The following is a 12,689-nucleotide window of genomic DNA, read 5'->3' on the forward strand; positions in this document are numbered from 1 at the left end:
CTGTTGGATCAAAGAGGAAGAGCACTAAACCCTGGGACATTTGGAACGAACATCTAAACTGAGCCTAGAAAGGTGAGTGTGAGTTAAACACATAAAGAGAAGAGAAAATGAGCATTTGAGAAACAGGCAGCAACACAAGCAAAACCATGAGAATAGAACAAAGCATGGCTTGAATAGGGGAACTGCAAATAGCTTATGCCTAGAACATAAGATTTAACAGAAAGGTAGCAGGAGATGAAACTGGGGAGGAAGCTAGGGTCCAAATCCTAGAGTGTAGTCCCTGATAGAAGCTTGTAGGTTATTCTATGAGTAATAAAGAGCTATTGAGGGATTTTAAATCAGGAGATATGTTAAACAACATATATTTTAGAAATATGAAAATGGTGGCAGTGTGAAGCATAGATTGGAAAGACGGAGAGGCCTTTGAGAAGGCTATGGTACTAAGGAAGGAGTGAAAAATTGTAAGAGTCACAAATTTGTGCTACTCCCCTCTGTCTCCTAGCCCTGGATGACCTATCCAAAGATGGCCAACCAGATTCTCTCTACTAGGAATCCGAGAGTTTGATAAAGACATAGAGAGAGCGGGGCACCTGGGTGGCTCAGTGGGCTAAGCAGCTGCCTTCAGCTCAGGTCATGATCCTGGGGTCCTGGGATCAAGTCCCGCATCGGACTCCCTGCTCAGCGGGGAGCCTGTTTCTCCCTCTGCCCCTCCCCTCCCCCCGCTCACGCTCCCTCTCCCTCTCTCTCTCAAATAATTTTTTTTAAAAGAAAAAGTAATAGCAGATAGGGCTGAGCAAGGGTGGCTTGTCCCATTCCTGTCTCTTCCTTTTATAAACAGCCTGCCAGCAACATGTAGTAAATAATCTGGGGAGGCTCTTCCTTTGTCAGGAGACACCCATTGTTTATCAGTGACCGGGTATGTCTTTCCAGTTCACGGGGATGTATTAGGAAGCCAGATTTATATTCAGACTTTAGCCATAGGTCTCCAAACTAGCCTCTAGCAAACCAACCAACCAACCAACCAACCAACAACAACAAAAAACCTCTGGTATTTTGAACTCATCTGATTCTTGCATGTTTTTATTAATTGCTTGTAGGAATTATTTATTAATTTAATAAACAATTTATTAATTGCCTGTAGGAATGTTTAGTAGCTCAAGTACTTCCACAGCCTGGCTGCAGTGAAGGCTGTGACTGCCGTGTTAGTGTTCTACATTGGTGCAGACACCAGGTGAGGGGGGGGGTCTGGGAGGGGGCTGGGGGGGCCCAGAAAGTTATCTCCTCAGAAAAGCAAAAAGGAAAGCCTGCTAGAAACTAGAGACTGGGCAGGGCGTTTCGCCTGGCAACCCGTCTTCCATCCGTGGGCAGAGGGGGACTGGGATTTATAAATTCATTCATCTCAGCTTTGACCAACACCAAATCTGAACAGAACTAGCATTATTCAGAGATGAATGAATGGAAAATGATTTTCAGAGCTAATGAATTTTATGAGGAGGAGAATGTAGCAGCAGTAATAGCCACTCTGGCTTAAATAGGGAACTATGAAAGACTGCCAGAAATGGAGATATATAAAGAAGAGCTGGGAATTGGGAATCTGGGCATTCAAGGCCATGAAATTTTGTAGATCTATTTGTAGATCGATCTATTGATCCATCTACCTATCTATCTATTTATTTATTTGACAGAGAGAGAGAGAGAGAGAGAGAGCACAAGTAGGCAGAGTGGCAGGCAGAGGGAGAGAGAGAAGCAGGCCTCCTGCTGAGCAGGGAGCCAGACACAGGGCTCCATCCCAGGACCCTGGGATCATGACTTGAGCCGAAGGCAGACGCTTAACCGACTGAGCCACCCAGGTGCCCCTGTGTGTAGATCTATTAAAAATATACTACCCAAAGCAATCTACAGATTTAATGCAATCCCTATCAAAATACCAATAGTATTTTTTACAGAACTAGAAAAAATAATCCTAAAATTTGTATGGAACTGCAAAAGGCCCCAAATGGCCAAAGCAATCATGAAAAAGAAAAACAGAGCTGGAGGTATCACAATTCCAGATTCCAAGTTATACTACAAAGCTGTAGTAATCTACACAGTGTGGTTCTGGCACAAAAATAGATCAGTGGAAAAGGATAGAAAGCCCAGAAACAAACCCACGATTATATGGTCAATTAATCTTAGACAAAAGAGGCAAGAATTGTCTCTTCAACCAATGGTGCTGGGAAAACCAGACAGTTACATGCAAGAGAATGAAATGGGACCACTTTCTTACACCATACCCAAAAATAAACTCAAAATGGATTAAAGACCTAAATGTGAGACCTGAAAGCATAAAAGTCCTAGAAGAAAGCGCAGGCAGTAACTTCTCTGACATCGGCCACAGTAACTTCTTTCTATATATGTCTCCTGAGGCAAGGGCAAGAGAAGCAAAAATAAACTATTGGGACTACATCAAAATATAAAGCCTCTGCCCAGCAAAGGAAACAATCAACAAAACTAAAAGACTATCTAATGGGAGAAGATATTTGCAAATGACATATGGGATAAAGGGTTAGTATCCAAAATATATAAAGAACAGATACAACTCAACACCCCAAAACCAAATAATCCAATTAAAAATGGGCAGAAGGCATTTCTCCAAAGAAGACATCCAGATGGCCAAAAGACCCATGAAAAGATGCTCAACATCACTCATCACCAGGAAAATGTAAATCAAAACTACAATGAGATATCACCTCACACCTGTTGGAATGGCTAATATCAAAAACACAAGAAACAATAAGCAGTGGTGAAGATGTGAAAAAAAGGAACCCTCATGCACTGTTGGTGGGAATACAAACTGGTACAGCTACTGTGGAAAACAATATGGTGGTTCCTCAAAAAATTAAAAATTAGAACTACCCTATGACTCAGTAATTGCCCTACTGGATATTTACCCAAAGAACACAAAAACACTAATTCAAAAGGATATATGCACTCCTATGTTTACTGCAGCATTATTTACAATAGCCAAATTATGGAAGCAGCCCAAATGTCCATCAACTGATGAATGTATAAAGAAGAGGTGGTATACATATACAGTGGAATATTATTCAGCCATTAAAAAAATGAAATCTCACCATTTGCAACAACATGGATGGAGCTAGAGAATGTAATGCCAAGCGAAATAAGTCAGTCAGAGAAAGACAAATACCATATGATTGCGCTTATATGTGGAATTTAAGGAACAAATGAACAAAGGGAAAAAAAGAGAAACAAACCAAGAAAGAGACTCATAATTATAGAGAACAAACTGAGAGTTACCAGAGGGGAGGTGGGGGGGGATGGGTAAAACAGGTGATGGGGATTAAAGTGTACACTTACCATGATGGGCACTGAGTAATGTACAGAATTGTTGAATCACTATATTGTATACCTGAAATTAATATAACATTGTATGTTAATAATACTGGAATTTAAAAGCTTTTTAAAAATATGGGGATATCTACTCACAAGAGAGAGCAGAAGCTATCTATTTTGAGTTGTTGTTGTTGTTTTTTAAGATTTACTCATTTATTTATTTGAGAGAGAAAGTGAGCAAGAGAGGAGCAGAGGGAGAGGGAGAAGCAGGCTCCCCACCAAGCAGGGAGCCCAACATGGTCTCCATCCCAGGACTCCAGGATCATGACCTGAGCCAAAGGCAGAGGAAGACACTTAATCTACTGAGCCACCCAGGCGCCCTCCATGCAGAACTTTCTTTTCTTTCTTTCTTTCTTTTTTTAAGATTTTATTTATTCATTTGACAGAGAGAGAGCACAAGCAGGGGGAGCAACAGGTAGAGGGAGAGGGAGAAGCAGGCTCCCCGCCAAGCAGGGAGCCCAACATGGGCTCCATCCCAGGACCCCAGGATCATGACCTGGGCTGAAGGCAGACTCTTCACTGACTGAGCCACCCAGGCATCCCAAACTTATGTGGAACTTTCATTCAATTTAGCACTAGAGTGTCAGGGATATGAGGAGCACAGAAAAAACAACAAGGGGGAAAAATTGAGAGCTTTAAATATACGAGATGGACAGTAAGAGATAGAAGGTGGTCTCAGGAAAAGTTCTGTGACTGGAGATGCATTTGAGTTCTGATAGAAGAAAGAGGTCCCTGGGACCCTGGTTTCTCTCAGTAATTTATCAATAAATGGTATCTGTTGGGGACGCCTGGGTGGCTCAGTCGGTTAAGCGGCTGCCTTCGGCCCGGGGAATGATCCCAGGGTCCTGGGATTGAGTCCCACATTGGGCTCCTTGCTCAGCAGGGAGCCTGCTTCTCCCTCTCTCTCCCTCTGCTTGTGCTCTCTCCATCAAATAAATAAAATCTTTTTAAAAAATGGTATCTGTTGCCTCAGACTTATATTTATTCATTTATTTGTCTGTTTATTGAGCAAATATTTACCGAACACCTGTTATGTGCCAGGGTCTATTCTAGTTTCTGAGGATATAGTAGTGAACAAAACAGACAAGAGTCCCTGTCCTCTTGGGGCTTACATTCTGGTTGGGAGCTATATGTAATTATGGTTTATACCTGCTCTTGGTTGTCTAACAGGCATCTTAGACTTGATAGGTTCAAAATGAGTCTTGATTCTCCCTCCCCTTCAAAAACCCATTTCTCCCTCAGTCTTTCCTATCTCAGTAAATGGCATTGCCATTCATTCTGTTGTTTAGGCAAAAAAACTTTTGAAGTTATCCTGATTTCCTCTCATTCCCTCAGTGACACACACAATCTACCCATCCTCAAATCCTATATGATTCCATCTTCCACATATATTCCAAATGCTTTTCAACCACCCTGATCCAAGCCCTGATCCCATTCACTTTGGGCTGCCTAAACATAACTGAAGCTTTCTTTGAGGTGAGTCTTCTTTGTGGAAGAGGGAATAAAAGGGAAGTAATGTTCGGGAGTGAACAACACATCAGGCAGAGATTAGACTGCACATCAGCAGCTCTGATCAGCTCCACTTCCCTTAGGAAATCCTAGGCATTTTATAAGAAAGACTTCAGAATGATCTTTCTCAGGCCCTTAGGAAGTATCCATGAGCTACTGCCTAAGTATTCCATTTCCCTGAGTTTGCAAGCTGGGCCTGCTTCACCTATGTCCTCGTGAACACTTAGTTAATCCCAGAGACAGTGAAAAAGACACACAGGAGAAGAGGAAAGAAAGAAGCAAATGTATTTCTGTTGATAGATTTTTTTTTTAAGATTTGATTTATTTATTTGAGAGAGAGAGCATGAGCAGGGGGAGGGGCAGAGGGAGAGGGACACGCAGACTCCCCACTGAGCAGGGAGCCTGATGTGATGGGCTCAATCCCAGGACCCCAAGATCATGACCCAAGCTGAGGGCAAATGCTTAACCAACTGAAGGGCCCAGGTGCCCCTATAGATAGATCTTTTAAATGTAAAAAAAGATCACAGAAATTTCCACTTAATAACTTCCTATTACACTTAAAATCCAAACTTCTTGCCATATTATCCAAGACTCTGTGATTCTCCCCATCCCTCCCAAACTTCATCTCCTGCTAGTCTCTTCATCATGTTGATGACTCTTGCCATCTTGGACTTATTGCTATTCTTTGAACATATTAAGTCATTCCCTTTCAGGGCTTCTGTTAATTCCATTCTCTGGAACGTTCTTCACCATGAATTTCCTATGACTTTCTTCCTCACTTCATTCATTTTTATAGGTTAGTGTTACCTTAGAGGAGAGACCTTGGTTAACCACACCAAATAGGTACTCACTCCCAGTCATAATCTATCTCTTCATTATTCTTCGAAACCCTTATATTTATCTGAATGTATATACTTGTTCATTTATTATCCATCTCCTTCATGAGAATGTATGCTCCAATGTGGCAAGAATTTTGCATGCTTGGTTCACTACTGTATCCCTAGTGCCTGGAAGAGCAGTACTTGGTACACAGTAGACACTCAGCAACTGTTTGTTGACTGAAAAAGTGACTGACTCAACTGAAAATTTCCACATAAACTATGTGAGATTTTGGGGTTTGATTTATAAACACTGTTTGTGGTACTCAACAGCCATCCCAAACTTTCTTCCTTCTAATCTTGTTTTAAAGAAGAAATACTAGGGACTCCTGGGTGACTCAGTCAGTTAAGCGTCTGCCTTTCGCTCGGGTTGTGATCCCGGGGTCCTGGGATCAAGTCCCATATCAGGCTCCCTGCTCAGGGGAGAGCCTGCTTCTCCCTCTCCTTCTGCCCTCCCCCCACGCCGCCCTGCTCATTCACACTCTTGCTCTCTCTCTCAAATAAATAAATAAAATCTTAAAAAAGTAAAGAAAGAAAGAAGAAATACTAGGTGCAAGGAAATATCAAGGTGGAACCTGAATCAAGAGATTTATAAGGCGTCTCCACAGCCTCTCTGGGGGATTTCCTTACCTACCCATGCTCCGCTCTGTGTGCTCAGTTTGGCCTTGATATATCCATTAGTTACGACCCAATTGCATTATGAAGACCATAGCAGTATTGAGATGACTAGATAAGAGGAAGAGGCTCCTGCTTACAAGAATAAAATAATACCATCTCAAAGGCTGAACATTCACTCCATTGAGCCTGCCTCTGCTATGTCTCCATTTAGGAGTCAAGCTGGACCAGAAACGATGGAAGGGTCCTGATCAGCAGGTAGGGCCAACCTACTGGGTGTTTCAGATGAAGAGAGAACTATGTCTTGAGAACGTTAGCTTTAGAAATGACAGAAGGCCACCCAGGGTCCTATCAGCAGGTGAATGAAGAAAGGAGGAGGAAGACAGATCTGAAATGTCCAAGCTGGTCTTCTATAAAAGAAAAGAAGAATGTTCCTTTGATTTTATAGCTGGACCTAACTGCTTTTACATTTAGGGACTAGGTTAGGGAAGGGCTGGAAGGTGTTTTTGATGATGGTAGGTCTGGGAAAATGACTAGGTCCCAGAGAGATTTAACGTGAGAGAAAAGGAATGATATTTGGGAACAATTTGGAATTACACCCCAAGAGGGAGCCTAGATACAGGAAATTATTGAAAGTCGCCCTCTGATGGTGACAGCTAGAAAGTCCTTAATCAGAAGAATGGGGGCGGGGGTGGGGTGGGGAGAAGGGTACTTCTCTTTGATGATTCCTGGAAATAAAAGCTTTGGGAAAGAATAGCTCAGGAATGATCAGCAGATACAGAGGAATTTTGAGTTTTTAGGACCAGTTTAAATATGAGCCAAGGTACTGACTTGGAGTTGAGGGAAACAATATAGCTAAATAGGTATTGGAAAGCTGATCAAATTAGTAGTTATTACATTATTACATGTAGTTCACATCCCAAATTCCTAATTTGGGATGTGAAAAAATAGCCTCTAAATCGTGACTAAAACAATGTCTGAGCTTTATATAATTGACTCTGCAAGGAGTCCAGTCTATTTGCCAGTGCCTGCCCTCCTTAGACTTTATATATGTCCACACATCTTTGAGTCGTTTCTAATATGCTGGAGATTGGGGTAAGGAGTAGTCCTCCCTTCTTCTCTCTTACTGCATAGGCTTAGGCAGCTACTCAACACATACAGACTTTAATGTTTGCCTGAGACTTCATCCTGGAGATGATACATTTGACGAGTTACTAGAGTTAGCCCAGAGATACCCTCAGGAAATCTAGATTCTGTGTTGGTCCATAAGCACTTTTGGAAATTCTCCTGAGAAGTTTCATAACGAGATTTATAAAAAGGAAAAAAAAAAACTATACACACGCATTATAGCAGATTAAAACCTTAACCCAATCAAAACCTCAATTAATATAGGGGGAAATATCTACACACAGAAGGGAAATACATTATCCTGTCAAAACTGTTTGGTCAGTGATACTTCAAGTCACACAATTAAAACATCTAGGGGTCCCTGACTGACTTAGTCTGTGGGGCATGAGACTCTTGATCTGAGGTTGTGAGCTCTAGCCCCACATTGGGTGTAGAGATTACTAATAAACTTAAAAAAAGAAAAACATCTAATGACACTACTTTTTTAATATTTGGAAAACCTCGTATACCTTTTTATGACCTAATTTAGTGAGTCTAACATGTACCATAGGAAAAAATACAGTATGTAATTTCCCAGAAGGGCTTAATAGATTAGATACTAACGAAGAAAATATTAGTAAATCTGATGACATAATAAAAGAAACTATCCAAACTGAAGCATATAAAAAAAAATGACTGAGAAAAATGAATAAAGCCTCAGTGACCTGTAGGACAATATCAAATAGTCTAACCATGTGTAATTGGAGGCCCTGGTAAAGAGAGGGAGGGTATCTGAAGAGATAATGGCCAGAAAGTTTCCAAATTTGGAGAAAAATAATAATCTGTGGATTCAAGAGACTACAAATGCAAAGCAGGATAAACAAAAACAAAATAAAACTGAGGCATATTATGCTCAAATTTCTGAAGACCAGGGATGCCTGGCTGGCTCAGTTTGTAGAGCAAGCAATTTTGATTTTGGGGTTATGAGTTTGAGCCCCACCATTGGGTGTAGAGATTACCTAAAATCTTAAAAAAAGGGATTCGCCACGGGCACCTAGGTGGCTCAGTTGGTTAAGTGTCTGCCTTTGGCTGAGGTCATGATATCAGGGTCCTGGGATCCAGCACCACATCAGGGGCTGGCTCTTCTTCCTCTCCCTCTGCCTGCCGCTCCCCCTGTTTGTACTCTCTCTCAAATAAAAAAAAAAAATCTTTAAAGAATAAAATTAAAAATAAAATTTGAAAAAGGGACATCTGGGTGGCTCAGTTGGTTAAGTGTCTGCCTTTAGCTCAGGTTATGCTCCCAGGGTCCTAGGATTGAGTCCCACATCGAGCTCCTTGCTCAGCGGGAGGCTGCTTCTCCCTCTGCCTGCCACTCCCCCTGCTTGTGCTCTCTCTCTCTGACAAATAAATAAATAAAATCTTTTTTAAAAAATCCTTAAAAAAGGTTAAAAATTATCTGAAAACCAGTGATAAAGGAAATAGGGCAAAATGTACACAATTGTTTAATCTAGGTTAAGGGCAGATACTATTCTTGCAAATTTTCTCTAAGTTTTAAATTCTATTAAATTGAATAGTTACCAAGAAAACAAGATGGAACCAAAATACTGGTCAATAGTAGGGAAAATAGTAGGGGAAGTTCAGATGTAAACAGTCTTCCAAATGCTGTTTGGGAGGATAACACATAGTTCTTCACTTTGTAAGAACTGCATGTTGAAATTTTAAGAATTACTAAAAGAATATACAGATATATCCCACAATATATCTTGCTTGTTAATATTGTAAATGCTTCCTTGCTTTTAAATGCCAATTTTATAAAAGTATATCTCTCAATACAAATGTCTTCCATTGTTTATCTACACATTTTTTTTTTAAGATTTTATTTACTTATTTGATAGAGAGAGACAGCGAGAGAGGGAACACAGCAGGGGGAGTGGGAGAGGGAGAAGCAGGCTCTCCGCGGAGCAGAAAGCCCAATGCGGGACTCGATTCCAGGACCCTGGGATCATGACCTGAGCCGAAGGCAGACACTTAACGACTGAGCCACCCAGGCGCCCTTCTGTTGTTTATCTAAGAAAAATTCATATTCATGTCCACAAAACTCAATATTACTTTGAAAATATGTATTTTTAAAAATATGCAAGTAATAATTTTATTTGCATTCCAAATACAGTTAGCAGAATGTTGAAATCATATGTAGTGATTTTATAAAGCACAAGTATTGACAAAGGAACATGCATTTCAGATGTCACTGGTGTTGAGAGACCAAATTATTGCATCAAATCAACTGTTTAGCAATTATCTCAGTTCTGATCAGAAAGCATTTGCAAAGCATTTTTCTTCCTAACACGATGATTTTTCTTCCTAAATGATAGGTAGGCATTTTAGTCATGTTTTAAGAACTTGATCAGGATATTTTTGTTGACATAAAACCCATTATAATATTTTCATTTAAAATTATAAAAAATACACTCCTGCTTAGCATTTTAAGGTAGAACATCTGGTGTGCAGGAAAGGATTATTGACTCAAGTAGAATGTACCAAAAAAGCTGAAAATTTTTAAGTAAATAGGAGGAAATAAAGAAAAATTGATGCAATATAAGTCAAGAAAGGGAAAAGAATAAAAACAGAGGCAAAAACATGGTAAACTGAAAACATGAAGTTAAATATTAGAAATAAGCCCAAATAAATTAATATTCAATAAGAAATATAAATGGATTAAGCTCACCTATGGGAGAGAGATTCTCAGGTTGGATTTTAAAAATCCAGCATGTACGCTATTTACTTAGACACTTCTGAAATATAAAAATACAGAATGGCTGAAAACAAAGGACTGTAGCGCATGGAGAGAGTGTCTTGCTCACACTCTTTTCCTATTTTTAAATCTCCTCTACCTCTACCTACTTCGCCTCCTGTACCATCATATCTCTATATTATAGGTAATGTCTAAGAGTTTCCCCTGCAAAATAGATCCACTAACAGAAGCTTAGTTATACCCAGGTGAAATTAGGTAGGTGTGGGTTATCTTGGCTAGGATTAAAAAAAAAAAATACTAGAAGGTTTCATCTGTCAGGCCAGCAAAATACCTTCACCATCTTGCTGCAAGTGTGTCATTTACCTATTTTGCTGGGAATGGATTCTACCAACTTCATTTTCCAGATCCCCTTGCTAGCTTGCTTCTGGTTAGGTTCTGCCAACTGGTGCCACGTTTAGGAATTGGAAAGTAGAGGAGGGAAGAAGTTTCCAGTTTCCAGTTTGAGCCTGCATACCCTTCAGCTCCAGCCTCCAGCTTTTTCAAGAATTCCCAGCAATAGCCTCACTATGCTCCATCAGGATATAAGTAACAGCCAAGCCCACCATACTCTTTTATCCATTTGGCCATATTCCCTTTAAGTGGGCCGGGCAGTCTATGCACTAGCAGTGAAGTATCATCTTCTCTAGGTTCTGGTAATATCACATCTTCCATTTTGTTCTTCTAGCTCTAGCAATGATAACTTCTTCCTAGAGATATTAATCTCTGAATTATCTCAACCTCTCTCTCTCTCTCTCTTTTTTTTTTTTTTGCTTGTTCCGTGTTCCAACAACTGTGTAACCAGTTACCTCTATTAAATACCCTTCATTTGAAATATCAAGCATGGTTTCCACTTTTCTGACTGGGCCCAGACTAATACAAGAATTTTGATCCTTTCACCATCCAAAACAATATTATGCTTGTCCAGGAAGTATCCTAAAAGCCTTGTTAAAATTCATGTATGCCAGGGGGTGCCTGGGTGGCTCAGTTGGTTAAGTGTCTGCCTTCGGCTCAGGTCATGATCCTGAGCCCCCCATCGGACTCCCTGCTCAGAGAGCCTGCTTCTCCCTCTGCCTCCCCTGCACTCTGCTCATGCTCTCTCTCACTATTGCTCTACCTCAAAACAAACAAACAAACAAACAAACCTTAAAATTCATGTATGCCAGGAAGTGGGAAATATGAAGACTTTTACATCAACGAATCTTGTAAGGGGTCCAGTTTTGGGGTATGTGAGGATGTCTCCTTCCAAGTAAAGGACCGATCTGCCTTAACTCTAAGAAAAAGGCACAGTACTTGGAGGCAACAAATGACACATTTGGATGTGTTGTGTCGACAAATTCAACAGGTGACTCTTGGGAAACTGTCAAATTTGAGTGGAGCCCAAAGCAAGAAGTTTCCTCAGCTGGTTCAGACTGCAAACAAGCAGTTCTGTCACTTGGCTTTTATGATTCAGTGATCCAATGATGCTAAAAGGTCAGGATGATGAAAGGAGCCTGTGTGGAGCCTTGGTAATAGGATCACATTAGTGACTACCAGGGAAAAAAGCCATGTATGTCCTTGTGGACATGTCCAAGTCACTATTCTTCTTATGAACCCATGTTATAATTTCTTTGGGATATATATCCAAAAATAAAAATGCTGGATCATATGATATGCATATGTTTGTCTAATGTAATTTGTCAAAGAAATACTAGAATTGCTCTCCCCAATTGCTTATTCAGTCTGTTTTCCCACCAGTAGTCCTGGAGGTTTCTGCAGTCTCGTATCTTGTTGCAGACACTATTCTTGCTATGCCCAGAAATTTATGGATCCCTTTTTCTGCCTCTGTGGGCTCATCTCCCAGTTTCTGTGTGATTTGCTTCTAGCCAGTCCTAAAACCTCCTTTAGAGGATTGCCCCTGGGCTGGAACCACTTAGACCAGAGAACAGAAGTGCCTAGGGGTTTAGGTCACCCCCGGGCATCCTGTAGGCAATGGGTGGCTGCAGTAGTAAGTATTAAAGCCCAGGGGTGCCTGGGTGGCTGAGTCAGTTAAGCACCTGCCATCGGTTCAGGTCACCATTCCAGGGTCCAGGGATTGAGTCCCGTGCCAGGCTTCCTGCTCAACAGTGAGTCTGCTTCTCCCTCCCCCTCTGCCTCTCCGCATGACTCATGCTCTCCCTCTCTCTCTTTTTCATATAAATAAATTCTTTAAAAAAATAAAGTAGGCTAGTCTAGGCTATGATGTTTGGTAGGTTATGTGTATTAAGTGCATTCTTGACTTATCAATATTTTCAACTTACAATGGGTTTAACTCCATCATAAGTCGAGGAAGATCTGTCCCTCCCTGTTTGGTTTCTTCCATTTTTCTGTCCTCTGTTCCCCTTTACCAGTTTATCCTGGGATGACTTCCTTAATAAGTC

Source organism: Zalophus californianus, chromosome 12 (genome assembly GCF_009762305.2).
Source record: "Zalophus californianus isolate mZalCal1 chromosome 12, mZalCal1.pri.v2, whole genome shotgun sequence".
In the NCBI taxonomy this organism is placed as follows: Eukaryota; Metazoa; Chordata; class Mammalia; order Carnivora; family Otariidae; genus Zalophus; species Zalophus californianus.